We start from the raw sequence: 10849 nt of genomic DNA, 5'->3' as shown, positions 1-10849 counted from the left end.
TATTGGGCTGCGTTGTGTTATTGGGTTACAGTGTGTAAGTGTGTTATTGGGCTGTAGTGCGTCAGTCTGTTATTGGGCTGTAATGTGTAAGTGTGTTATTAGGGTGTAGTGTGTCAGTGTGTTATTGGGCTGCAGTGTGCTATTGGGTTACAGTGTGTAATTGCGCTATAGTGTGTTATTGAGCTGTAGTGTGTCAGGGTGTGTGTGTGTGCCTGTGTTTGTGCGTGTGTGTGTGTACATTTGTGTGTGCTTGTGTGCGTATGTGTTTGGTGAGTGTGTGTGTGTGTGTGTGTGTGTATGTGTGTTTGTGTGTGTGTGTGTGTGCGCATGAGCTTAAACGTGTGACTGCTCGTACAGCTGCACATACCCTCCCTCCCTCTCCATCTCTCCCCCTCCCTCTTTCTCCCTCCCTCCATCCCTCCCTCCCTCTCTGGTATAAGCCCACAGAGGGGCGTCTCTAATCCTCTCTGTCTCTCAGCACAATGCATCTCCTCTGTATGTGGGTGCCGAAGCACGACTGGGGGGGGTCGGGGGGCAGCTGTCCACAGCATCGCCCCTAATCTCCGCTACCATGGCAACCAGCACATCCAAAAACAGCCAACCAGTGTTGTAGCCTTTTCCCTTATTCTCTGGGGCGGAGGGTGAGGGGGTGGGTGGGGGGTAACATTAATGAAAGGAACTGGACCCTTCTTGGTGACCAGGCCCTTTAAACAGACCAATGTCAGACCGCAGAACACATTCTGGTCAGGTATAATGTGGCTGTTTTACATTAATACTGCCTGTCATTGTCATAAATTATTATGTACAGGTCGTGGAATTTCATATGGACTAAAACTGCACGTGATGTGTAAGACAGTGAAAGACGAACGCAATTTGTCGTGTGCTATACATCTAATATATACAAACATGGCACATTGTTTAATAAACTGAAACGGGTGACCAGGGTTGGGACCATCTAATTTATGGGAACGGTGTTGAGTTAGAGGAACAGTTTTGAGTAGGTGGAACAGTGTGGGGGAAAAAAAACATTGTTGATTTGAAGGTAGAGTGTTGGGTAAATGAGCATTTCTGCCTCACAGAAACACTGTAGAGTTTAAAGAACAGTGTTGGGTTGGGGGATGATTTGGGTTCGAACAGTGTTGGGTTGGGGGGATGTATTGGATCAGAGGAACTGTGTTGGGTTATAACAGTGGTGGGTTGGGGGATGTAGCCTATTGGGTCAGAGGAACTGTATTGGGTTATAAGGGTGTTGGGTTAGAGGAGGAGTACTGAGGAACAGCAGGTTGTCAGAAACGTCAACAGGTAAAATAAGAGATTACCAGAATACAACCAGTCACTGATAGCTGTTCTAAACCACCGCAAAGACAGAGAACAGAACTCAACATAACTAATTTTTTTTTGTGTGCTCGTATTACATTTGAAACGTTTCAGTCGTTTCAGTTTGACTGTTTTCAGTCAAAAACAGCGGTGGCCCAACACCTTATTCCGTATTTACCTTGGAGCTTTCTGTTCGTTACCTGTGTGTGAGACTAAGGATACAACAGAATAGAAAAGCAGAAACAAAACCGCTTTTGTCGTGCGAAACATTGCTCCCCCGTGAAATTTTACACCGGGTGTCTTCCGCATCTCGCCTTCACTTTAGGCAGATTTTGCCGGTGCCAGTGAAATGGCACCACGAAGTGAACGTACTTAGAAAAAAGTACTTTAATTATTTTTCGCCGACACAGAGATGTAGTATTGTTTTCTGTGCCTCTCATCATGACAGCATGTTAGCTAACCAGCACACTGTGGAGCTGATATTATTAAGAAATTGATCAGATTTAGAGATTGCTAAACGAGCTAGCTAACTAACGTTAGCTGCGGGGATATAGGGCTGGTTAGCTGGCTTTTAATGTTGAAAAGAGTCGTCTAAAATCAAAAAATGTTTTAGTCAAAACTTGCTTCCTTTTGGGTTGTTGCAAAATCTTGGGAATAACCATAAAGGTCACATTAATGGAAATGGGAGCACGGTTCAGTTTTGGTAAAACGCTGAATGAGACGTTTGAGACTGCAATGGAATATAACGGTCGTTAGTAGTACAGCAGCTCAGTGTTAACCACTACACGTTATTACACATTGGATGATCTTCAGGTTTGTCTATACGATGGCAAAGCCTAGTTTATGTTGCTTCCTTCGTTTTGTCTGGCAGTGTAAGGTTATTTTGTGTGTATAAAATCAAGCATACAGCCATGCGATCTCCATGGACAAACATTGGCAGTAGAATGGGTCGTACTGAAGAGCTCAGTGAATTTCACCGAGCCACTGTCATAGGATGCCACCTTTCCAACAAGTCAGTTTGTCAGATTTCTGCCCTGCTAGAGCTGCTCCAGTCAACTGTAAGTGCTGTTATTGTGAAGTGGAAAAATCTGGGAGCAACAACAGCTAGAACAACGCTGAGCTCAGCCGCGAAGCGGTACGCCATTCAGGCTCACAGAACGGGACTGCCGAGTGCTGAAGTGTGTTGCATGTAAAAATCTGTCCTCGGTTGCAACACTCACTGCCAAGTTTCAGACTGCCTCTGGAAGCAACGTCAGCACAAGAACTGTTTGTTGGGAGCTTCCATACAATGGGTTTCCATGGCAGCTGCACACAAGCCTAAGATCACAACAGGAAACACCAAGCGTCGGCTGTAGTGGTGTAAAGCAAACCGCCACTGGACTCTTGAGTAGTGGAAATGCGTTCTCTGGAGTGATGAATCACACTTCACTGACTGGCAGTCTGATGGATGAATTGGGTTTGGCGAATGCCAGGGGAACACTACCCGCCCAAATGCATGGTGCCAACTGTAAAGTTTGATGGAGCAGGAAAAATGGTCTGGGGCTGCTTAACATGGTTTGGGCTAGGCCCCTTAGTTCCAGTGAAGGTAAATCTTAATACTACATCATATAATGGCATCCTAGGGAACTGTGTGCTTCCAACTTCATGGCAACAATTTTGGGAAGGCCCTTTCCTGTTTCAGCATGACAATGCCCCTGCGTACAAAGTGAGGTCCATAAAGAAATGGTTTGCCTTTTTTTGTGGAAGAACTTGACTGGCCTTCACTGAGCCCCGACCACAACCCCTTGGAACACCTTTGGGATGAATTGGAATGCCGACTGTGAGCCAGGCCTTATCGCCCAACACCTTGTGGTTAAATGGAAGCAGAACTCCACAGCTATGCTCCAAAATCTAGTGGAGAGCCTTCCCGGAAGATTGGAGGTTGTTATAGCAGCAAAAGGGGGGATCAACTCCATATTAATGTCGATGGTTTTGGAATGAGATGCTCAACAAGCACATATGGGTGTGATGGTAGGGTGTGTACATACTTTCGGCCATGTAGTGTACAGTATATGGAACTGCATTTCACTATTAGAATATATATATAAAATATATTGTGCCAGCTATTACAAATAGGTTTTTATATTTTAAGCAATGCACATGTTTTTTTAGGCCGCGGAATAAAATAAAGTTGCTTTGAGATGTTAATGCAAAATAACAATTTATGAAGTTTCCACTCCTGGCTAGGGGGCTACTGTAAGTCCATTGGTGTCCCCTATGTCAACAACTTTGACCTGTTCTGGGCAAGGTCTTCTTTTCTCAAACGAGATGGTCTCCACCCAAACAGGACGGGGGCCCAGTTGCTGTCAGACAACATTAACACCTGCCTCAGACATTGATGTTTTTATACGGTAGGAAATAATTCCTCTGGACTACTGTCTTCTACTGTTTATTCTATTAGTACTATCATCTCCTACCATAATAATAAAATGGACAGCAACAGACCACTTCTAGGATCTAATAAGAACAACTTAATATCAGTCTCTTTGAGAAGTAAACTGATTCAAAGTAACAGCCCAGAGACATTGAGTATGGCACTTTTTAATGTACGTTCACTTTCTTATTAATGACCTTATTACGGAGCGCAAACTGGACTGTATGTTTTTAACCGAAACCCTGCTCAGCACTGACAAACCAGCCGCTCTTATTGAGGCTTCTCCCTCAAACTATTGTTCCTCCCACTCGTGTAGACAAGGGAAAAAGGGCGGTGGGACCGCGACTATACTCTCAGCTGCTCTTGCCGGCAGGGGCATATCTTTGGGAGACTTTTGAGGGTAGAATAGCTGCTGGTATACTTTCTAATTTTAGACCAATTTCTAATATTCCTTTTTTAAAGCAAAATTTTAGAGAAATTAGTTTTTAAGCAGTTAATTATTTTCTTACCTCAAAATTTCATTCAGGCTTTCGGGCCCATCACAGCACAGAAACGGCCTTGGTAAAGGTTGTGAACGACCTTAGAATCAACTTGGACACCAAAAAACTCTCAGTCCTTGTTCTCCTTGACCTGAGTGCAGCTTTTGATCCAGCGACCACAATATTCTCATAGAGAGACTACATAAATGTGTTGGCCTCTCTGGCACTGTTCTTAACTGATTTACATCTTACCTCACAGGTAGAGAATTTTTTCTTGCCCTCGATGAACACTCCTCTATGAACCGTGACATCAACTGTGGCATACCACAAGGCTCGATCCTAGGTCCAGTCCTTTTCAGTCTGTATATGCTGCCCCTTGGCAGTATCGTCAGGAGACATGGCATCAATTTTCACAGTTACGCTGATGACACTCGACTCTATATTGCTGTGTCTCCTGATGACACAAGCCCTGTTGATGCCCTCCGTAAGTGTATTTTAGACATGAATGCTTGGATGGCTCAGAACTTCCTTCAGCTCAACCAGGACAAAACAGAGGCACTCGTCATTGGAGCAGAGGCACAGAGAGAGAAACTGACCTCTAAATTGAAGTCCCAGGCACCAGGCTTAAAACCTAGGTGTCATCATAGATTCTAATTTATTTTTCAATGCACACATCAGGAATGTGACCAAATCTGCCTTTTGTCACTTAACAAATATTGCCAGAGTGAGTCCGTTTCTCTCCCAGGCCAATACTGAGAGACTAGTGCACGCTTTTATCACTAGCAGGCTGGACTATTGTAATGCTCTCCTTTCTGGTATACCAAAAACAGCCATAGATCAACTCCAACTTATACAAAATTCAGTCCCTACATCTGTCCTCTTCTGGAAGCAGTCCGGTGATGTTTGCTGTGTGTCTCGCTGTAGTTTTTTCTTTGCATTTCGAAGCAAAAGCTGTGAAACGTGCTTCTTTAGGTTTTATTTTTACACCCTCGCCGATGTCTGAATATTGAATATCTAACGTAATCTCTATGGTTTACGGTACACACAGCCTACTTTTTAAATTCTTTCTCTTTCTACACCTGCACTTAACAAAAAATCACGTGATTAGAAATAGGCTACAGTGTTCCCCAAGCCGGCAGTCAGGTCTGAATATGATTTCCTGGATATGTTTTAGTTGGCATTGTGTGTTGGTCTGGATAAGAGTTTCTCATTAATGGCAGTAAAGAAAGACCTTTGGCACTTCATGTTGATTGAGCTGTTTTACAACCAACTAAAAAAAAGGCTTCGTCACCCTGGTGTATATGTCCCAGCGTTTCCTTTTTTAAAAAATAAGCTGTTTCACACACCGCTCTAAGAAGATTAGTAAAAGGCAAAAACAGTGTGAAGCAGAAGAATGCCTATTTTCCAAATTACTCTGCTTGACCTCGTACAAGAAGCCGTACTGCTTAAATTTGAGTGTTCACAGGAAACGTTTTACTGCACTTCGATTAAGGAGTTGAAGAAAAGAATCATTGCTGAACATCTACGATTCTCAGGTAATCAATCTATTTTCTAAATGATTTTTTCTTAATTATCTCTCTGAATTCATTAACCTGGCCTTTTCCTAGTGTTCTGTACAATGAATGAGAGTTAACATTGGATAATAATTCTAAATATATTGACTCCTTGCAGTGGAAAATATAAATAAATGCAAGTCTACTGCCAGAAAATACCTGAGCAGAGTGAATTTGTGTTTGGTAATTTAATTCTTGAACTAAACAATTAATAGTTTTTTTCCCCAATGAACATCTTGGTATTTTTTAATTAATCAGATAACACACACACACGCATGCACACACACGCGCACCACACATGCACACACGCTTGCATGATTTTATGTCCAAGAATATTTGAAGTACTAAAACCACTGCTCAATAGTTTGTTTTATCTTACAAACAGAGTTTCATACAGCCTATTTCAGAAGGGTTAAGTGTGTGTATGAGTACGGAGTGTAAATTCCTAAAAAAAAAAAAAGCTTAATATATTATTTGTGTTAAACTTGGCCATATACAAATATTTTCTAATGAAAGTTCAACAATCATTGCTGATTTTGATATTATGGTGCACGTTACCAATAAAAAACAAACAAACGTCACCCCCCTGCTCACTGACCTCCACTGGCTGCCTGTTATGGCTCGCATCAAATTTAAGACTTTGGTGCTTGCATACCAGGCAGCTAAGGGGTCAGCACCTAGGATCATCAGACCCTACACACCAGCCAGACCTCTCCGTTCTGCCACCTCTGGACGCTTGGCACCTCCTCCTCTTCATGTCTGTACTTCCCGCTCACGTCTGGTGTCTGTCCTGGCCCCTCGCTGGTGGAATGACCTCCCCGTGGCAGTCAGAACAGCCGAGAATCTGACTACCTTTGAGCGCAGACTAAAGACTCATCTCTTCAGGCTGCACCTCTCCCCACCCCTCCCTAGCCTCTAGTTTAGCTCAATGTACCTAGTTAGACTAATGCGACCACGTTCGTTTTTATTTGGCAGGATTGTTTTTGTCTGATTCTGATTAGGCAAATGTGATTTCAGTGCTAGTTTGTACTTGCCAGGATTGTTTGTTTGCTGAACAGGTTACCCTACAGGGTTGGAGTCCTGATCTATGTGGTCACTTCTGGCACTACGATCTTTACTTCACTCTAGTGTGTTTCTTTTGCACCTCTGCACCTTGAACTAATGCACTTGCTGTATGTCGCTCTGGATAAGAGCGTCTGCTAAATGCCTGTAATGTAATGTAATGTAATAAAACGTGAATGAACTTGTCGAAATTTAATTGACATTAATGTATGCATCCACAAACTTGAATCTGAAATGTGTAGGCCTGAATGTTTACTCTTGAGACAGAAGGATGATCTGCAACACCTTTTTTATTCATCTTTTAGATGATGACCCGGAATCAATACGTTTGAATTTTGGAGATACTTGGCTGGATGATATGGGATTCTTTTTTGATTACGGTATCCAGAACGGGTCTGTAGTGCGGGTGGTCAGGAGAATGGCGGGCGGCAGCGATCCGGAGCCTCGGGTGGTGGCCAGCGCTGGGGCCAGGGTTGATGCCGATCGGAAATTGTGTAACGTGATGTAACAGTCAATGTCCCACGTCGTCTGCGAGAAACGTCCGCCCCCTTTGACAAGAACATGGCTGCCAATCTGACTGCAAGAAACATCCGCTCCTTACGAAAAGAACATGGCTGCCAATCTGACTGCAAGAAAGATCCGCTCCCTACAACAAGAACATGGCTGCCAATCTGACTGTGAGAAACATGCGCTCCCTATGACAAGAACATGGCTGCCAATCTGACTGCGAAAACTGCCAGAACTTCTTGAACCCTCGTCGCAATCATCAAAGACACGTACGATCCTGTGGAAACATATGTACATCTGTACAGTGTGTATATGTAGTTAAAGCTAGTAATATTACCCATTATGCAATAACTGAATATTGATTACACTGAAAACATATAAAAGGGGTAGAAAACTGATTTGACATAATTATCAATAAAATATAAGATCTTAGGACCTACATAGTTAACTTTTTACATTTTATTATTATTTCTTTTACATACATCTGACACGCTTGTCATTTGTTTTGTAATGTATTTAAGTGAATTCTTTCACCCCTCTACAAAGCTTTGACAGCTTTGAGGCTATATTGTTCGTTGATCTTGGCTAATTAAAGGTGCAGTATGTAAGTTTGTTGTTGTAGGAAAATTCTGAGACTCCCCATGATTGTGATGGCGTCACATGTTAAAGTTAGGGAATTCCCATCAATGTTGATCAAACTGTTTCCTCCAAACTCTCAATGCTTCATGATAAAAATACATCACATGTATAACTATACACTCATATAATCAATATGTAATCCAATAAATATATATCAGTAGTTGCAGCTAAGCTTATGGAAACGCAAGAAACCACAGTATCCACTGTAGAAAAAAAGCAAACGCAGAAGGCTTAAAAAAAACCACACTTACTCACTCAGCAGAGAACATTAATCAAATACTAACCATACACTTATATTTTCAAACTGATCAACTGCTAATAAATGTGCTAGAAGACTAATATTTTATAGTGACCCCTATGTAACCTGAATACAAATGGAAAATTACAGGAGGCTATAACTCTGTAACTTGTAGGCTTAATGGAAAATTACAGAATAAAGACTAATATTTGTTTGAGGGAAAGTTGGGGTAACATTCCACAATAACGTTATCACCTAAGAACAGAAAATCATTGTGGTGCCAAGAAGGTCAGGTCGACCCAAGAGCAGGAAATCAAAATCATTGTGGTGCCAAGAAGGACAGATGGCTGGTATTTTTAGAAATGTGTTAAGGGGAGTTGTGGGGTACATTTGTGTATAAAATGAATGTAAAACTGACAATCGAGGTTCAATTCTGCAGAATTGATCCGGCTTTGTGCACCTGTGCAAATACAGTCTAACCTTTCTGAAGAGCTTGCTGCTGTTGTGTCTTTTCCCTTGTGAAATTGTTTTCTACAGATTGGTGATTGGACTTTGAATTCTGTCGGTTCCTAGACACGACATTGTAAGAAAACTCTTGTCCATATTTGGTTAAATGTCCTTCACATCCCGACAGATATTAATAAATTGCTAGGTCTAAGAAAACAATCCAGTCTCTCTGACAGCCCCAGGCTCTGAAATCAGCCACTACCAATTTCACTGCGCCCGAATCTTAACAACCAATCAGGACAGCTATCTGCAATACCTCCTGTTGCACATTTACAGTCTTGTCAGTGTATGTGGGGCAGAGTGGGGCAGGGTGGGGCAGGGTGGGGCAGGGTGGGGTGGGGAGGGGGGGGGGGGCGAGGCTACACAGATAAGAGCAGAGCAAAGGTAACATTACCGCAGATAGTGCTAAAGCTGGACCTCCAAATGAAGCGAAACTCCGGGAATACGTTGCCTTATCTTACGTTTACAAGCGTCAAAATTACACGGCAAACTGACACACTACGCCTTTTTTTAAGTATCAATGTGCTGAGTGTGGAAAGCATTATAAATGTATAGGATAATTTAAATGTAAAGTTCATTCTCTAATTATCATGTTGGGATTTTGATCCCCACTAACCTCTTCGCACCATTGAGGGGGTGGGGGGTGTTTGGCATCTGTGTGACAATTACACCACAGGAGGCAGTTGTGATGTTTTTGGTATCTACTCATTATTTACAGTTGTATCAAGCATTTTCATGCCATTTTAGTAATTAGCGCCATGGTAAATACACTACATGGCCAAAAGTTATGTGGACACCTTCTCCCAATAGGTGTGGACCAGCAGTGAGAGGGAGAAAAGTGGATAATTGGCAGCACCTGTAATGCAGACTAATTAATTCTCAGCATTAATTCTCTCTCTCGCTCCTTCTTTCTTTATCCTTCTTCACGTCAGGGCTTTTTTTTTTTCTTTGGCTGTAGGCTTGGCGTGGCCATGAAGCACCAACTCCAGGTCGGTTGGCCCAAACCGCAGTGTATGCATTCTACCACTAGATGGCGAAATCGTTTAATCCAAATCAGTCGCTGCCAAAGGAGTCACGAGACGGCCAGATATACAGACATAGCAGATATAAGGGTCGAAGGTAGTTTCCTGAGTTGATATAACAAATAAACTGATGTACACAGTGGAATTGCCAGAAGTACAAAGAACACGTTCACTTTCAGCCAATGTTACTTTTGATTTGGGCAGCCATGTGACAAAATTTACTTTAGGACGAGAGCAACCTTGCCAACAGGTGTCAGTGTTGGTACATAAAAGTATCGGAGCGGATCTCACAGGACTGTCAGAACTTGTGGCCCTCATTACATTACTTGACCATTTTTACACCTTCATAAACAAAACATGGAGTATACATGACGTAAGAATACCCAACACACAAATACTAATACACCATGCAAATATCGATTTGGCTATCAGCAATGGATTCCTTTATGATTACAGTTCCAGTACTAATGCAAATTTGGTCAGCTTGTGTGACGAACTGCAAAATTAATCATAGTCAAGTACTAAAACATAAATCTGACTTTTGCAGGAAAAGGATCATGTAATATATTAAAAACAGTTCTTTGTGCTTCTTATATTCAGTACTTCCAGTTAAGTATTTCAAGAAAAAATATTTTCATTTTAAGCATTTAACAATTCCATTGACAGTTCAAAGTGTCTGTCACCCTCTGCCTCTCTCTCTCTCTCTCTCTCTCTCTCTCTCTCTATATATATATATATATATATATATACACAGCAGTATATGGAACTGCATTTCACTATTAGAAAATATATATAAAATATATTGTGCCAGCTATTACAAATAGGTTTTTGTATTTTAAGCAATGCACATGTTTTTTTTAGGCCGCGGAATAAAATGAAGTTGCTTTGAGATGTTAATGCAAAATAACAATTTATGAAGTTTCCACTCCTGGCTAGGGGGCTACTGTAAGTCCATTGGGGTCCCCTATGTCAACAACTTTGACCTGTTCTGGGCAAGGCCTTCCCTTCTCAAACGAGATGGTCTCCACCCAAACAGGACGGGGGCCCAGTTGCTGTCAGACAACATAAACACCTGCCTCAGACATTGATGTTTTTATACGGTAGGAAATAAT

The 10849-nt window shown here is 42.0% G+C and overlaps 1 long non-coding RNA gene across 1 annotated transcript; it reads left to right on the top strand.

Annotated features, from left to right (window-relative positions):
• Positions 1-5750: 5750 nt before the first annotated feature.
• Positions 5751-8697, top strand: LOC135260579 (uncharacterized). The gene is made up of 2 exons (XR_010331669.1): positions 5751-7363; positions 7462-8697. It is a non-coding gene; the product is annotated as an uncharacterized LOC135260579 (long non-coding RNA).
• Positions 8698-10849: the final 2152 nt, after the last annotated feature.

The sequence above is a fragment of the Anguilla rostrata genome, chromosome 8 (genome assembly GCF_018555375.3).
Source record: "Anguilla rostrata isolate EN2019 chromosome 8, ASM1855537v3, whole genome shotgun sequence".
In the NCBI taxonomy this organism is placed as follows: Eukaryota; Metazoa; Chordata; class Actinopteri; order Anguilliformes; family Anguillidae; genus Anguilla; species Anguilla rostrata.
Note: the sequence above shows the minus strand (reverse complement) of the source record. Positions and strands in the feature narration are given on the sequence as shown.